The sequence below is a fragment of the Phyllostomus discolor genome, chromosome 5, assembly GCF_004126475.2.
Source record: "Phyllostomus discolor isolate MPI-MPIP mPhyDis1 chromosome 5, mPhyDis1.pri.v3, whole genome shotgun sequence".
Taxonomy (NCBI): domain Eukaryota; kingdom Metazoa; phylum Chordata; class Mammalia; order Chiroptera; family Phyllostomidae; genus Phyllostomus; species Phyllostomus discolor.
The window spans coordinates 39,350,700-39,368,572 of NC_040907.2; positions in this window are offsets into that span (position 1 = coordinate 39,350,700).

The window sequence follows — 17,873 nt, forward strand, 5'->3', positions numbered from 1 at the left end:
TGCTTCACTTTTTTGAGCCTCAGATTCCTCATCTGAAAAATGGAAATAATAAGGCATCTTTTGAAAGACTTTTGGGATGGTTCAGAGCTAAGTGTAGCAAAGAAAAGCACTGTATGCAGTTCAAGGCAGGGAGGAGATTTTTTCCACGCTAAAGTAGAATCCGTTCTGAATTTCCTAGCTCTTCTTGAGGTTAATTATTTCACTGCTTACTTGATTAGACCTGCCTGAAGCAGTTTGCAGAAGAGCTGGAATCTTTGAACTTGGGCTTTTCCATTTTATATAAAACAAATCCTTGGTGGCTAAACCCTCAAGTGAAAACAAAATGACGTATCAAGTTAACTTCTGCAGCCTGCTTTCCCTTGTCATGGGTCTACCCTCTGCTCAGTGGTGGCCCTGGCTGGCTTTCTGTGTATATGTACAAATGTGCTTTGTATCACACAGGAGACCACCATCTCTTCTGTCCCAGCTCTTGCCCCTCCCAACTTTTGCTATCAAGTTATTTCAGGGAAAACATGACTCTTGTGGGCGTTCCCTCTAGGTGGGGCCAGAGTTTCCATTCTTTGGCTCATTTTGCACAGGCAAACATATCTACTAAATCCTGGCATTCCAGACTCTGATAGTCTGGGGCCCCATGGCCTTTGTGGGCAGGGCACTGTGAGTCAAGAGTGGAAAATTAGAGTAGCTGGTATCCTGGATCTAAGCATCCCCATCCCTCCACCCGTAGAGGGTGGAGGCCTCTCTGAGGCCCTGCTAAGATTTTCCTTAGGGCCCCAAATTGCAGGGGTGCTTCAACAGAGTGTGAGCCGGTGCTGGAGTAGGGCTGGTATCAGAATGTGTGGCATGGTGGTCCTCCTAGGGCTGAATGGTTGGAGTTGAGATGCATGGGCTTTTTGAAGGGGAATGGAAGGAGGAAGGAGTTGATATGTGTCCAGCAGTAGAAGGGATAGTGGGGCACCTGTGTCCCTGATGTCTAGAAAACAGACATGATAGGTAAACATTGTATATTTGTAAAATGTGCAAGGGAGACTTGATTTATTGATGTAACAGGCAGGAGTATTTCTTGTCATTAACCCCCAGTTATCATGAGCTTTCATGGCACTGATTTTAGAAAATTTCACTGCCAGCTTTTCAGATCTAACACCTACTTGGGAGATTGTTCCAAGCTCTTCTCTCTGAAAGCCTCAGTTTCTTCATTTGTCAAGTAGGGATGATGATAGTTCTTACCTCTTTTTCTGGGTACAGAAGTTGAGTTGGATGCCAAAATGTGAAATTCTTAAAAAATTCTAAATCCCCGAGCAATTGTTGGAAATCTAGAAGAAACAAAATTAACTTGTGAAAAACCTAAGAGAAAGAGGGAAATGAGGCTGTTATATCTGTGTTGGCTCAGAATCACAAATGGAAAACTTGGCTTCAAGGGCACTCTTTGTGTTCAAAACGAAACATTCCTCTGTACTAGCCAGTTCTTGAAGTGGTCCCTTCCATGGGTGTCCACTGGCAGTGGACATGCTGGTGCCTGCACGCTCACCACAATGGCAGGTCTCCAGCCTGTTCATGACAGCTGAGTCGTCACAAACCTAGAGAGGCTTTTTCTTGCCATGGAGAGACAGTGAACCCAGAATCTGGCCAAGTTTGGGCAAACAGAATCTCAGAAACTAGCTCCCAAGTGTCTTAGAAATACTTGGGGAAGAGGAAGAAAAATGTTAGTCTTCTTTGAGCTTTTGATAACCTCCTTGCGCCACTCCTGGTCTTTTTCAAAACAGATGTTTGTTTTGAGTTCATAGACTCATAATTTTTCAAAAGATTTGATTTAGTTTTAGAGAGAGGGGAAGGGAGGAAGAAAGAGAGGGAAAGAAACACTGATGTGAGAGAGAAACATCAATTGGTTGCCCCTCCTACATGCCCCGAACTGGGGACAAATCCATAACCCAGGCATGTGCTTTGAATGGGAATTGAACTGGCGATTTTTGCTTTGCAGGATGACACCCAACCCACTGAGTCACACCAATCAGGGCAAACCATAGAATTTTAGGCCTGGGTGGTGGTGATAAAAGGACTTTGAGTTCATTAAGTCTAACCCTTTCATGGTATAGTAAAGAAAATTTGAGTCCAGACTGGGAAAGGGGCTTGGCTGAGGTGGCATAGCCATGTCATGCTGGGAGACAAGGCTGGGACTCTTCTTCCCAGTGAAGATCCTGTAACCTATCAAGAAGTAGGTCTAAGCCCCTTCTTACCCTTTAAATAACCCCTCCAGGCAACAGGGTTTCTTGGGACCTTTATGTCAAGTTTCTTAGGAAGAGTGAGCAAGTGGAGTGCCTCCTTAAATTGTGCGCCCTTGGCACTCATGCTGGCTTTGACATCTGGCTGTCACATGTGCCCCAACCTCTGTGACCTCAGGGCCTTTGCTGTTCCTTCTGCCCCTGAGAACTGCATGGCTCCCTCACAAAGCTGTCTGCATTCTCATTTCATGTCAGAGGGAACCTCCCTGAGGGCAGGCAGCTGTGCCCTTCCTTGTTATCCCCTCACCCAGCTTTAGTTCTCACCACAGAACTGACACCTCGCAACCTACTTGTTTGTCCATTGTCTCTCCCCTCCCTTCAGGGCGATCTGGCAGAACAGACGCAGAGCATATCTGCTGGCCAAAGGAGCAAAAAGATGAATGAGAGATGCCTTTTTTTCCTCCGCCTTCAAGACGTCCCTTTCCATTCCAGGGCGTCCCTCTGCCAAAATCTTTAATTTTACTGTCTCCACAAGAACCTCCTCAATATATTCAGTCTTAATATGCTTCAATCTACCTAATTCATAACACACATTCAAATTTCTTTAAAACAGTTATTTCATCCAATTTTTTTATATTAAAAACTTTACAATCCCACAACTGAAGTGACTTTCCCTAAGGTCCCAGAACTTGTCAGGACTGGCTCCCAGGTCTGCCTAACTTGACCAATTTCTATTACCCTGCAGGTCCTCTCAATAAATATCACAGGTGTGACCAGTCATAAGAGATAGCACTAAGAAAGATTACTATGAGTCCAAGCTATCTGGGCAGATATCACAAAAGAAGAAGGCCTTGAAGGAGGAAAGGGGGAGGTTTGGTTAAGTGGAGAAGAGGAGAAAGGGAAATGCAATGATTTCTTCTTAGCAATTGAGTCTAAAAAACCATCTTTAGGTTTAGTCACTTCGGTTCAAATCGACATACACTTCTTGAGTGCCACTTCTGTAAAAGGTCGAGTTTGGAAGAGGATGCACTGGTAAAATATGAGCAGAATCCTGCTTGAAACACTTCAGTGTCTCAATTACTTCAGCTACAGCCCAAGTAGCTCACTCACCCTTAACCTTGAGCCTTCTTTATTTTTTGCGACCTCACTTGCACAGATATGCCATAGCAGGGTCACTCATACCCTGCCTGTGCACATGCCTGGAATGTTTTTTTCTTCTTGGATAGCAGGCGTTTGTGCTCCTGACAGTTGGGGAGCCTCTTCTTCAGGAGGACTTCCCTGTCCCCATCACTCCCCTAGCTGGGTTACGGGATTCCTTTGTGCCCTTGGGCAGGCACTCTCCTATTGCAGTACTTAAGTTACTACACATAAAATAGAAGCTTGGCTTCTCCACCAGAATATACTCTCCATTAAGAAGGTCCATCCAGCTTCTTCATTTCAGCGCCTCCAAAGTACAGGACAAGGAAGAACAAACATTCATTTCCTCTAGAACTGCAAACTTCTTGAGTGTTGGCTGGGTTTTTTCAAATTTATTATTCCTTTAATTCAGTAAACATATGTAACTCAGAGTCAGTCTTTAGCTGGCTCTATTAGTTCACTAGGGCTGCCAAACAATGTAGCACAGACTGGGTGGCTTAAACAAAAGAAATTAATTTTCTCACAATCCTATAGGCTAGAAGTCCAAGGTTAAAGTGTTTCTTTTTAGGCCTTCTCCTAGGCCTGGGGAATGCTCCCTGAGCTTTTCCATAATCTTCCCTCTGGGTGTGTGTCCTAATCTCTTTATAAAAGGTCTTCAGTTATTGGATGAGAGCCCACCTGTAAGACCAAGGCCCTATACAGTCACCTTCTAAGGACAGGGGTGTAAGACTTCGCCATGTGTCTTTCAGGGGACTAGATTCAGCTCCTAACACTGGCTTACACTGTGGAGCAGAGAAGAGGGAAGAATAAATTCTGACCAGAAATGGTAGGGGACCATTCATGGGGGATTTTAGTGGAAGTCCTCAGGACTGTGGGCTCCTCCAGGGAAAGACTGTGGCTATTCTGCACAGCTAAGGCAGGGAACAGTTTGCGAGAGATGCTTATAAGACAGCTTTCCATAAGCGAACAAGCAAATGAAAGAACTAGCATGTGTCCCAGCAGTGCTTCTGTTTGGATTGCATGACTGCTCACAGGATAGCTGCTCTGTGTGGGTTTCAGGGCTCCTGTCTCCTCTGCAGGGTCAGTAGAGCAAGGCCCCACATTTCTCATTTGCTTGCAACAATGGCCATCGGGATTAAAACTTTCCAACCCAATTAAACGTTTGGGTGGTTGGGACCCACCCAAGGAAAACAAGAGTGTGCTCAATCAAACCTTTTATTTGGAAAATGTTTTTCAGCGAAAGACCTGGGCGCCTTGTCATTGCCTGGCGTGAGGACTCTGTTGCTAAAAGCCAGAGTGGAAATTTAGGAAAATGTAGCAACTTAGACTTAAAAATGATAATCCCTCAAATTTGTTAAATTCTTTATAGTTTTTACAGAGGGGTTTCACTTCCATAAATTGATTTGACCCTCAAAACAACTCTGTGAAGTGGGTGACAGAAGTGTATGGGCTTTGGGGCCAGCCGTAGGTTCCAAGCCCAGCTCTATAACTTCCCAGGGGTAAGAAAGCTGACAAATTTCTTAAAGATCTGATCTAAAAAAATTGTTTTGCAATGAAGATGAAAATACTTACTTCCTAGGATTGCTTTGAGGATTAACTGCTATCAGGTATTAGAAAGACCTGGCACATTTTGGCCACTCAAACGATACAACAAAAGCTCAAACCAGAACTTGAATCTTTTCCCTCTCTTTTTAATTGAGAGAATACAGGAAATAGAAGAGTTCATAAAATTGTCGTGGTGATTAAATGAATAATGCATGTACATAGCAAGTGCTCAGTAAAGGCATTTATGTCTATTTTAAAAAATCTGATTCTTTTTAAAAAAAAAAATGAGATCAGGTGCTGGCTTCCTTCTGAATGTTTTAAACTAAATTACCTTAGACTTTGAAAAATCTTACAACTTCCAATTTAAAAAAAAAATTGGCAGATGTGTGGATCCAACACCAGACTGGAAATGAGAGCCTTGGCTCGGGTTTGGTTCTGATGCTTCCTCTCTGTGCGGCCTTCGGAAAATCACTCCCCTACTCTGGGCCTCAGGTTCACTTCTGCAAGGAGCGATTAGACCAGGTGAATGCTCTGGCAGGCCCCAGGAATCTATGTTTTGTCTGTAAATCTGTTGCCCAGGTCCAGTAAAAATCCTTAGCACATAAAAGGGGAAATTTAATCAGAATTTTTTTTCTGATTCATGTGCACTTAGCCAAACAGAACCTTACTTTCTAAGAGCTCTTTGATGTTTAAGCTGCCTTAAGGAGACTTTTTTTTCATTTTAAGGGGTATTTTAAAAGTTTTTTTTCTTAGAAACAGGAAATCAGGTTTTGGCAAGAGGGAGAGAAATTCAAACACACCAGGACTTGGGGGTGGGGGAAGTGGGTTTGTTTTCAGTGGGCAGGATTTGAGAGGGTTCCTGAGATTGGCAAGAGTTGGCCTAGGCCACCCTAGCGCAGCCTCCCAGGGGCCTGCCAACTTGAAAGGCTGTGTGACTGTCTGGGGCAGTGGTGGGGAGACAGGCCTGAAGCGTTTCCCAAGCCTTTTAGAACTGGCTGAATGTTTACTTTTCTCCCTCAGTCCCACATCTTACTGCTCTTTCTCTTTTGCGATATTTGGCAATCCAAATTGCCAAAAACCTTAAGTGATCTCTAAGGAAAATATTTGTCACTAGATGATCAGTTTTCTCTTCCAGAAAAAAAGAAGAGAAAGAAAAAAAGTCAGATGAATACACAAATGAGAGTACATATGGCAGAGAGAGAAAAAAGTTCCAGTTACCTCTGAAAAACTCCTAAAAATCACTGTTGGCCAAGTCAGGAGTCTGGGGTGGTGGGTGGAGAGCTCAGCTTGGCTCCTCTGAGCCCCAGCACTTAGAACAGGTGTCCTCACCCCTCTGAGCTTCAGTTCCGTCTCTACAAGGTAGAGAAATGACCAGTTTTGCAGCATCGCTGATGAGATCCAGTGAGATCATGTGTACTTAGAGCTCCCTGAACAGATGCTTAGTGAATGCCCCCCTTCCCTAACTTACTGACTTCAGCGATGGCGGTGATTTTGTTGAGTGACCAGTCAGTCCCTGTCCTTCCACAAAGCAGTGGTGTGGAAGCCGCGGGTAGCGAGGGCTGGTGGGCTGTGGGAAACACGAGTGCTGGGCCCGGGGCCAGGTGACCCAGCCTCTAGCTTCTTTTTCTTTTTCATTGTGGTTTAAAAACCACATACTATAAAGTTTATCCTCTCAATTTGTAGGTGTACAGTTTAGTAGTGTTAACTATATTCACATTATTGTGTAACAGGTCTCTAAAACTTTTTTACCTTGAAAACTGAAACTCTGCACCCATTGAACAACACCCCATTGCGCTTCCCCACAGCCCCCGGTAACCACCATTCTACTCTGTGTCTCCGTGATTCTGACTACTCCGGATAGCTCATGGGGGAACCATGCAGTATTTGTCTTTTCGTGGCTGGCTTGGTTTGCTCAGCATCATGTCCTCAAGGCTCACCCACATAGTAGCATGTGACAGATTTCCTTCTCTTTTAAGGCTGAATAATAGTCCATTGTATGTACATTTCTCGTTTCCTTTATCCACTCTCGGCGGGCCTTGGGCTGCTGCTACCTATTGGCTATTGTGAATAATGTTACAATGAACATGGTTGTACACATATCTCCATAAGAGTCTTCTTTCCGTTATTTTGGATATATACCCAGAAGTAGAATTGCTCCATCACATAGCAATTCTATTTTTAGTTTTTTGAGGACCCTCCACATCCTCATGAATACTTGCTACGTATTTATTTTTTCAGAGTAGTCACCCTAGTGGGTGTGAGCTGATACGGGCATACCTCAGAGATACTGCAAGTTTGCTTTTGGACCACTGCATTAGAGCAAGCTGTAATTTTTTCCCTCGTGGAGAATCTTGCCTTTGATTTGTTAAAAAATGCAATGTCTGTGAAGAGCAGTAAAGCAAAATACAATTAAATGAAGTCTACCTGTATTTAATTGTGCTTTGATTTGCAGATGACATAGTTTCTAATGTCCTGTGGTTATTTTTCCCTGATGTCTTTGTGACCTTGGTGGAATATCTGGTCTTCTAGTTTCAGGGGGGCCTGTGGTAGGCCTGTCTAGGGTGATGACCAGGACGCAGACTATGAGTGGACAAGGTCTCCAGGTGTGTTAGTTTTCTAGGGCTGCCATAACAAAGTACTCCACACTGGTGGCTTAAACATTAGAAATTTATCATTTCATGATTCTGGAAGCTAGAAGTTCAAGATCAAGGCATCATTAGGGTCTGTGTGAGGGGGGATCTATTCCATGAGTCTCCCCTACCTTTTGATCGTTTGTTGGCAATCTCTGGTATTCCTTGGTTTATAGGTACTTTACCCCAGCCTCTGCTTTCATGTTTACATCGCATTTTCTCTGTTTGCGTGACTATATCCTAATTTCCCCTTTTCATTAAAGACACCGGTCATATTAGCATATTCTAATGACTTCATTTTAACTTAATTGACTCTTATAATGACCCTATTTCCATATAAGTTTATGTTCTAGGCACTGGGGGTTACAGCTTCAACATGTTATTTGAGGGGAGCACAATTCAACCCATAGCACCAAGAATGTCCTAGCTTGCATCTAGATGTTACCTAAAACATTCAGGGGCTGAAAAGTTCAAGGGTGATGGAAAGCTGGAAGCACAGAGAATGAGGACCCTAGCTGGGAAATCACATTCCTTCAACTCTTCCCAGAGGCCAGAAGAGTGAAAGAAATCTCTAAGCCAGGTGATGCTCAGATATGGGAATGAGAGTAAGATCCTGAGCAAAGTAAAAGGGGCTGGTGTACCTGCTATCCTCCATGGGAGAGAGTTGGTTTGATTTAAAGACATAGTATGGTTTATAGCAGTGGGCTCTTTCTCAGCCAATATCAGCCTTCCAGGAACAGAACCGCGAGTTGGTGGAATGAGACATATATTCCCAGCTTCCTCTTACAGGCTGGGGCAGCCTGGGAATTTGCCATGGACTGTGTTCTGTGGAGTTTAGGGCAGGGTTAAGAGATGGGATCTTTATCCAGGTACAGAGCACATTTGATTGCCTGGGTTACTCAGTTCTGCTTTACTAAAGGTCACTCAGCTTTGGAGGCTGATCTAGGTCTAGTGCTCTTTTAAAGGTGTAATGGCCCACCCTATGTCAACACACTGCCTAACTTGAACTTCAGCTGTAGATATAAAATATGTAGTAGATGCCGTCATTTGCCATCTAGACTCCCCTTTCTCTCTAGTGGCTGGAAATGCTTCAGGCCTTTTCTGGAACTGACCCTGGGCTGAACAGAGTTACCCTATCCAAATATGGGTCTACTTTCTGTGGTAGTCTGCATCTCATGAGGGCTCAAGGCAGAAATCTTGCTGTTTTTGCTGCAAAGTAGCTAATTCTGTAGAGCCTCTTTAGCTTGTGAGCCGCCTATGGGGTGAGCTGAAGCCGTTGTTGCAGCCTGGCTTGTACTTCTGTCCCCTCCTATATCCTTCCTTTCCCTCCCACAGTGGTAGATCAAGTGTGCCCTTAAACTTTTTATATGCTAATTTCCATCACAGACCCCATTTCCCAGGGACCCGTCATGGACTTATCTTCCAACTAGAAGAGGACTGAACTTGAAGACACACATTTCAACTCTACAGAGAACAGACCTGGAAAAAGAAATGACTATCTGGCATGTGATTGTACTCAGAACATGCTTCTCTCATAAATTAAATAGGAAATGGATAGGCCCAAGCTCCAACTTTCAGACACATGACTAGAGAACATCTTTTTGGCTTTGATTCAAGATCATAAGTATGTAAAGGGAATGGCATTAGAGTGAGAAAAAAATGTCTAACTGTATGGTATATTTGTTTAAAAAATATTTTCTTAATTAGGGAAGTCTCTTTCACCAGAAAGCAGGCACACACAGAGTTGTTACATCTGACAGGTGTGAAAAACAGAACATCAGACGGTGTTTTCTGTCCAGCCTGTGGCCAAGCACAAAGAGATGGGCGTTCTTTGGCTCTGGTTCCGTGTAAATGTATCCCATCTGGTGTGAACTTCTCAGCACTTGGCCAGAGCCTCTTTCTAAGAAAAGAGGAATTTAAGAGGGGCTCTTGCAAAGTCAGCAAGTAGAAGTTCCAGCTGTTTGGATGATGTTTTGGCAGGGCTGGGGGTGTGGGGCAGTGATAACTGACAAGAGATGGGGATGTGATTAGAAAGCTCCCACCTGCAGTGTTATGTAAGTAGGCACGCGCTAACCCTTATTTTCAGCAAGATGAGATGGATCTTAAATCCTCTTTACCTTAAAAGCAACTGCTTAGACATACAGGCCTATGTGCTCCCAGGCATAAACAACATTAACATTTCTAGGTGTTCATATGTTAAAATCTGGCCTCATAATATAACAGACCCCTGTTTTAGGCCTTAATTCTTGATAATGCCATTCGATGCTCAAAACCTTCCATGGCTATACATTGGCTAATTATCATTCTACTCTTTTCAGTTGAAGCTCAAGGTCCTCCATAATTGAAACCTGAGAAAGATCTTTATGCTGTTCACTAGCATTTCTGTTCTTCTTTCAGACACATGGGGGCAATTGTCCTTCCAGACCTGTGACATTAGCCAAGGTCATGAGATTCGATTTGGCCAATAAAATGTGAGTAGCATTGACATAGGTCACTTCTGGGTAGAAAAGTTTAAGAGGTAGAGAGCTGTTCTTCCTGGTCCTTCTTCCCTCACTCCAGTGACCAAGGGAGTGTGCATTTCAAAGGAAGTGCTGTTAAATTGAAGAGTCTTTGCATGCTGAACCAACAAGGTGGAAAGCTGCCCTACACTGGTGCTTGGACTGTTAAACTTTTCTTTTGTGCTTGCTTACTGAGATTTTGGGCTGTTATTACAGCATAATTTAGCTTATCATGACTGAAAACACAATTGTTTCTCTAATTCTAGCTTTACTTATATCTATTTCCCTTACTGGAAAGAACATGGATTTTGACATCATAAGACTTACTAGTTTTCACCTTTAGAGAAAGGAGATAAATAATATTTGCCATACCCTGTGGTTTTGCTTGGTTCATAGTAGGTCAATCTACTATTTCATTTCTTCCCTCCACCCCAACACTTCACCAATATCAGAATCCTTGCTTTTGCCTTCATATGTCCTGCATTTTTGAGACAAGGAAACTGTCCTAAATTCTTTCTTTTAAACTTGAGGTTTTGATAAATTACAATATCAGAGGGGGCATTATTGAAACCCAGTTAGAAGGCAGCCTGGAGTTTATATATGTCAAAGAAGCTGATCTTGGCTTGTAAACACAGAAAAGTAAACATTCCTGAAAGTCAGAAAGATGAATGGATTAAAAGTAGGAATTAGGAAGGTAAATGCTTTAGAACCAAGCTCTCTTACATGCATAGAATGTTAATATTTAATGAAAAGTGAACACTTCGGTGGCTTTTATTTTCAAGACTCCAACAGTGTATACTGCATTCAGCCATTCATTCAAAATATTTACTAAGTTTCTACCATGTGCCAGGGGTTGCTCTAGGCATTGAGGATAAAGCAATGGACAAGGTAGTCCAGGTCTCTACCCTTAAAGGACTTGCTTTTTAGAAAGGAGAGATAGATAGTAAATAAGTAGGCAATAAATTAAAAAAGCTACTTTCAGATGGTGATGCATTTTATGAGGGACGTAAACCCTGTATGGCAGAAAGGAACAGTGTGCAGTGATACCGCTTTGGTCCAGGTCACCCAGAAGACCTCTCTCCAGCACAATGGGTGTGCTGAGTGCTGAAGCTGAGAGCCAGCCCAGAGAATGTCTTGAGGAAGAGGAAAACGCAAGTGAAAGACTTGGGTGTACAAAAGTGCTTGGAGGTAGAAGAAGGGAGGCCACTGTCCTTGGAGCAGGAGAGGAGAGGGAGAGGAGAAAACATATGAGATAAGGCAAGAGAGGCAGGCAGGGGCCAGAATAAGCACAATAAAAGTTTAGAATAAAGTTCAAAAGGCAATGTGATGATGTGAAACCACAGAGAATTTTTCTGTTTTTTTTAAATTGAGGTATAATGGACATAGAGTAAACTGCATGCAATTAAAGGATACAGTTGTATAAGTTTTCACATAAGCATGCACCTGTAGAACCATTTCCACGTGCAGATAGTGGATGCATCCATTACTACCAAAAGGTCCCTTTTATAACCTCTTCCCCCTGGACCTTCTCATCTTGACTCCCCACCATCAAAGACTACCACTAACCTGCTTTCTGCCATGATATGTTGGTTTACTTTCATGTCGTGTATTGCTTTTTATCACTGAGTAGTATTCCACTGTCTGGATAGATCACATTTTTTATATCCATTGACCTGTTTGTTGATGGACGTTTGTTTTTTTTCTGGTTTCTGGCTATTGCACAGAAAACTGCTAGCAGCATTCATGCACATGTCTTTGTGTGGATTGATGTTTTATTTTGTTTTGGGGAAATACCTAGGAGTGGAATGGTTGGACCATTTGGTAGCTGTATATTTAGCATTTTAAGAAACCACCGGACTGTTGTTCAAAGTGGTTATAGCATTTCACATCCTCACCATCAGTGTATAAGAGTTCTAGTTTTTCAAATGTTTTTCTGCACTTTGCGTTGTCAGTCTTTTTAATTTTAGCCATTCTAATCAATGTGTAGTGGTCTCTTGTTGGGTTTTACTGTGTATTTCCCTATGACTATGACATTGAGCATCTTTTCATGTGCTTATTTGACATACACATATTTTCTTTTGTGTGGTATATGTTTAAATCTTCCCTCAATTTCTGCAAAAAACACTGCTGAGATTTGGATTGAGTTGCATTGCATCAATAAGACAAAATGGGAGAATTAACATCTAAAAAATACTGAATCTTTTAGACCCTGAACAGGGTATGTCTCTCCACTTACTTAGGTCTTCTTTAACCTCTGCAATATTTTATAGTTTTAAGTATGTACATTCTTCACAGATTTTGTTAGACTTATTCATATATACTTCTTATTTTTTATGTTATTGTAAATTGCATTTTTAAAAACTTTCTATTTCTGGTTGTTCATTTCCAGTATACGTACATACAATTGATTTTTTTCAATATCGATAAGGTATTCTTCTACCTTGCTAAACTCAGTAGGTCTAGTAGAGTTTTTGTAGAGTATATAGACTTTCTGCATAGATGGTTACACAATCTTTAAACAAAGAGTTTTAGTTTCTCTTTTCCAATATGGATGCCTTCTATTCCATTTTCTCCCTTGATTATACTTGGGAGAACTTCCATTAAGATGCTGAATGAAAGTGGTAAGAGTAGACACTATTGTCTTGTGTCTGCCTTAGGGGGATAAGCATTCAGTCTTTTATCAGGAAGTGTAATTTTAGCTCCAGGTCTTTCATAGATGCCCTTTATCAGATAGAGGGAAGCTCCCTTCTTTTCCTAGTTTGCTAAGAAAGTTTATCAGAAATGGATGTTAGATTTTGTCAAATGCTTTTTTTCCTTTGCATCTATTGAGGTAAGTGTATACATTTTAGTTTGTTCATATGGTAAATTTTTTTAATGTTTTTCCTGGGATTATTCCAACTTGGTTATGATACACTGACTTTTTAAAAAAATTATTTAATTCAGTTTGCTAAAATTTTGTTTATAATTTTGCACCTGTTTATGCAGCTGTTTACATTTAATGTGATTATCAATATGCTTAGGCCTAAGTCTACCATCATGCTATTTGTTTTATATTTGTCCCATCTGTTCTTCTTTCCCTTCCCTCTTATTTTCTGCCTTCTTTTGGAATATATTTTAAATATGTCATCTTTGTTTTGACTTATTAGCTATATATCTTTGTCTTGTTATTTTAATGGTTGCTTTAGAGTTGATCATATACAGAAGAGCTTATTACTCCTCTTGGGAAACTTTGAAAGGAGTGGAGAAGAATGGCCTTCACCTCTGCCTTGGGCCACATGATCTTTTCCAGAGGGCCAAAAATATGCATTCTAGTACTTTAAGTCAGTGCAGTATGCTCATTGTAAAGTTGGTGCTCAGTGGGCCAGTTTACGCTGTCTGTGGAACTCTGGTCAGCTTCTCTGTGACCATTATGCAAGGAGAGGCTATAGAAGCCACACATTGAGAGGCAGGTCCTGGAAATCTTCTAGGAAGGCTGGTAGAGCTACCTAGACATACAAGGCGAAGAGCAGGTGGGGATGCCAGGAGCATGGCACAGACCTGTCTCTGTGCTCCTTCCACATGGAGGGTCATAGCTGCTTCATTGGCTCTAAAGGGAACTTTGTTCTCAGGTGAAACCTCCTGCCCATCTGCTCAACCACCCATGAGGCACGTGCTGGCATAGTTTGGCAAAACTTAATAGATTTTAAGTGCTGGTGGTGTGAAATGTTGAGAACCTTCCAGACTAAGTCTTTTTTAGTTCCTTAAGAGTTCCAAGCTCTTTACCTGTGAGCCTTTTGCTTGTGTGGTCATCTCAGCTTGGAGCACTTTCCCTATTTTTGCACACTCCATTTACCTAGACCCTAGAGATCCCAACTTAAGATGAAATTTCCTCCAGACCTCCTCAAGCTCTCCCCAGCCCACACATACCTTAAAGTGTTAGGCTGCCCTCCCACGTGCTTCCATGGCACTCCCCCTCCCATCTCAGACAATGCCCCTTCCCTACAGAGCAAAAGGTCTAGTGGAGAGAGGGGAAAGGAAACAGGCTATTAAAACATTGCAAAACATCTTCTTTACATGTGTTACTTACTCCAGGGTTTGAACACCAGACATGGTTCGAAGTACTGGAGACAGCTAATGATATTGTGAGACGGATGAAGGAGTGAGACTGCAAGTCAGTCAGGTGTGTTGTTTGCACAGAGAGAACTGTGACCCTGGGGAGGGCTGACCTATGGGTTTTGGAGTATTCAGAGGTTTGAGGGATCAGGAGAGCCAACCATCCTTAGTGACAAAGGTGGAGTTAAGGCTCTCCGCCCTCTACCTGCATCTCTAAGGGATTCAGTGACCATCTGTGACAGGGGTCATCCCTCATCCCCTGACGAGGGAAATCATTAACTTGACCTCTAACAGCATCTATTAATTCTGACTGTGTTTTTCTTTTTTTTTGAATTATGTAACAGCTACATATCTTTTCTCTTTGATAATCTCCCCTTTTTTAAATGACCCAGAAATTATACTTCTTGTATGTCATTAAAAGAGCACGTTTAAAAGTTAAAAATAACAACAACAAACAAACAAAAAAGACAATTTAAGGGAGAAATCAATGAGAAAAAAATAAAGTAGGGAAGGAGATAATTTTAAATGTCAATGATCTGTTTTTTAAGTAAAAGGACACATGAGAAGTAAAAACAGAGAATTAAAAATCTAGTAAAATGAAAGGTTAAAAGTTGAAATATAATAATGAAAATGTGAATGAGAATAAAAATAAGATAAAAGGCTAAACAGCAATGAACAAAAATATGAAAATAAAAAAGCTAAAGGACGATGATTATAGGCTATAAACTAGGATGTGAAAAAATTAAAATATGAAATGTTTTTTAAGTAAAAAATAAGAATTAAGAAGGTAAAGACATAGAAGTAACAAGTTAAAAATATATATACATTTATGTGGTTGAGTGATTAAAGACAATATTTTTAAAAGAAAATAAATATTATGTGAAAGAGGGGAGAAAGAGATAAAAAAACAAAGCATATGAATATTTAAAGAAAATCATTGAAGAGGCTATGTGTTTTCTGGTCACCTGTTAAAGCAGCAGAAACTCTGATGGGCGGAGGTCCAAGCAGAGGTCTTACCCTGCCAGCCTTGCACCAGCCCAGAGGCATCACTTCCATTAAACAGTCCGTGATGACAGGACCCTTGGGCAGATGATTCAAGCTGTGGTCATCCTGTTCTTAGCATTTTTCCAGGCACACATCCCAATGGCACATAGTGACTATTTGCTAAGTGTTCTAAAGGAATAGCTAATAGGTGGAGAGAAGCAAAAGGAGTTACAGCACAGTCACAATGTCAAACTCCATTCCCTAGGAGATTGCAGAGGGCTCAGTCAATTTTTTTTTATGATAACAATAACCATGATGATCATAAATCTATACCTGTCTTTAGCACTGCACTAGACAGGCATTGTCCCACAGACGGTCCAGTTTTAGAGCTTATAATAACCTTGCACATATCATACTTCATAGATTCTAAGACTCCACATTTGTGCACATTACCATCTCTAAGATCAAGTTGCATCATGCAGTCCATAAGAGAGCCTGCTATTGTGATTTAATTGTCAGTATTTTTTTAAGAATACATAAAACAATGGTGAATCTTACAATTTATGATGTGTTAGATTTGATGAAATACAGTAGATGCTATTTTCCATGCTTTCCAGATGAGAAAACAGACTTTGAGGGGCCAAGCAAGCTGCCTGACCTCATACACTGGTGAATGTAGAGCCTGGTGTGACATACAGGCTCCAAGACTCCAAAACTTGTTTCCCTCCCAACCCCCGGAGATCCAACAGATGGAAATCATGTGACCCACACTGGGGAGGTTAAACCCCAGAAGGCAAGAGCTGAGAAGCTCCCAGGAACAAGCTGGTTCTATGTACCAGGAGAGAGGTGTCTGGGAATCTTGACCTGATGCTCCACTCCCCCACTCCACTGCACCACACTACCTCTTCCCATGACCTGGGCCCTGCCTTTTAATCTTTCCTGTTTCCCTATTTTTGTTTTGGGTTTGCTTATTTGTTTCTTGCTTTTGTCTTCCCAGCTGCTGGTTTCATCAAAGAGTCAAGGAGACACCCAGGAGGAGGGAAGTATCAGACTCTTATGTTATTTTTTCTTTCCACTCCTATTCAGTTACCTGACAGCTGGCTACTACTGGAAGTGTATTACAGCTTCTGAGATTGGTACACTGGAGAAGGATCAGTGGAAGAAACACATCCATGGAGTTGCCAGGCCAGGAGAAACAATATTATCTCCTTGTGGGAACAGTTTATTCCCACAGTGCTTTGATTTAAACTTACAAGGAGAAATGGCCAGTTATGGAGTAATTTCCCGAATGTTCTGTTTTAGCTGCCTGGCTGTGTAAAGTGCTAAATGGTAATGACCCACATCTGGAGAAGCCTGCTGGGGTCTCCTTGGACACCTTGGCTCTCTGGTTGCAATCAAAATGCCTTATCACTCTCTCACAAGTGCTTGCAAACGTAAAAATGAATTTGCAAAAAGGAGATAGAAATGCAGAGTTGAAAGACCTTTTTTGATCCAGGCCCCTCATTACACGGATAAGGAAAGGGAGGCCCAGAGAGGTGAAGTGGCTTGCCAAAGTCACTAGCAGATTATGGACAAGACTGCAATCTGCATCACTGACTCAAGGTCATCCAAGGGTTTCCTTGGGACGAGTAATGGAAAATATAGAACAATATTTGCTGGGACTCTCTCATGCAATGTCCTTGAACTTGAGCAGACTACTTGTCTGTACTATGCATTAGCCTTCTAACTTGTCTCCTTGCCTCTGTCTCTCCCTCCACTAACTAACATGTGCATCCTGCAAGATTCATTTTCGTGGTTGAGCTTCTAATTGCATTTCTCCTTTTCAAAACCCTTGGTGGTTCCTGAAGAGTAGAGACCAACCTCTCAGCTGCGTGGTCTGGGTGCAAACTTCCTGCAGCCTCACTCTTCTCCACTTGCTCAGCTTCAGCTGCTCCATTCCACTTTCCAGCCTTGCAGCCTTTACTTGTGCTCATGGCTGCTAACACACACTGCTCCACAGATCAGCTTCTCCTTTGAGAGCTGGCTTGATGTCAGGGAGGTCCACCGGGCCAGGTCCAGAGAGAAGAGGTATGATGGAGCCTGCTTATTTGTTATTGTCAGGCTTCCCTGCCCAATGAATTTTACAGGAGGGTGGGCACTGCCAGGTGGACTAGTATGGGGCATTTGATGGGATGTATGGGAAGGCAGTTTGGTTTGGGACAGTCTGGTAGAAGGTGGTTGTAGGTAGGTAGTCAGTGAGCAACCAGGCAAGTGATTTGGTGGCAGGTATCAGACCTCCAGTTTCTGGGATGGGGCATCTTGGTGCCAGGTTCTGGGGACACAGAAGCAAGTCACATTGATGTGGCCTTACCTGCAGAAAGCTTGCAATTTGATGGGTAAGACAAACATTAAACAAAGACAATTTCTTTCAATACTCATCAAAATCCTATGACTATCATTTCACAAATAAGAAAAGTGGGTTTCAGTGAAGTTGCAAAACTTTTCAAGGATACCAATTGAACTAGTTTGGAGGCAACTCCAAAGCCTCTGTTCTATTCAGAGGCTATTTCATTCCTGGAGGAGAGAGTGTCAGGGCTGAGAAATTAGGCAATGACTTGGGTGTGGAGTAAATATTATTACTATTAATAATGGGGCATATTTGTGGGAGAACAAGGCTTTTTCTTTCTATGACTATTACCTGTGATGTATCAGATAGAATCCTAAGTGCCTTACAATTGGTAGACAATTTTAAATCTCACAATAACTTTGTGCAGTAGTAATTAGCCTTCCAA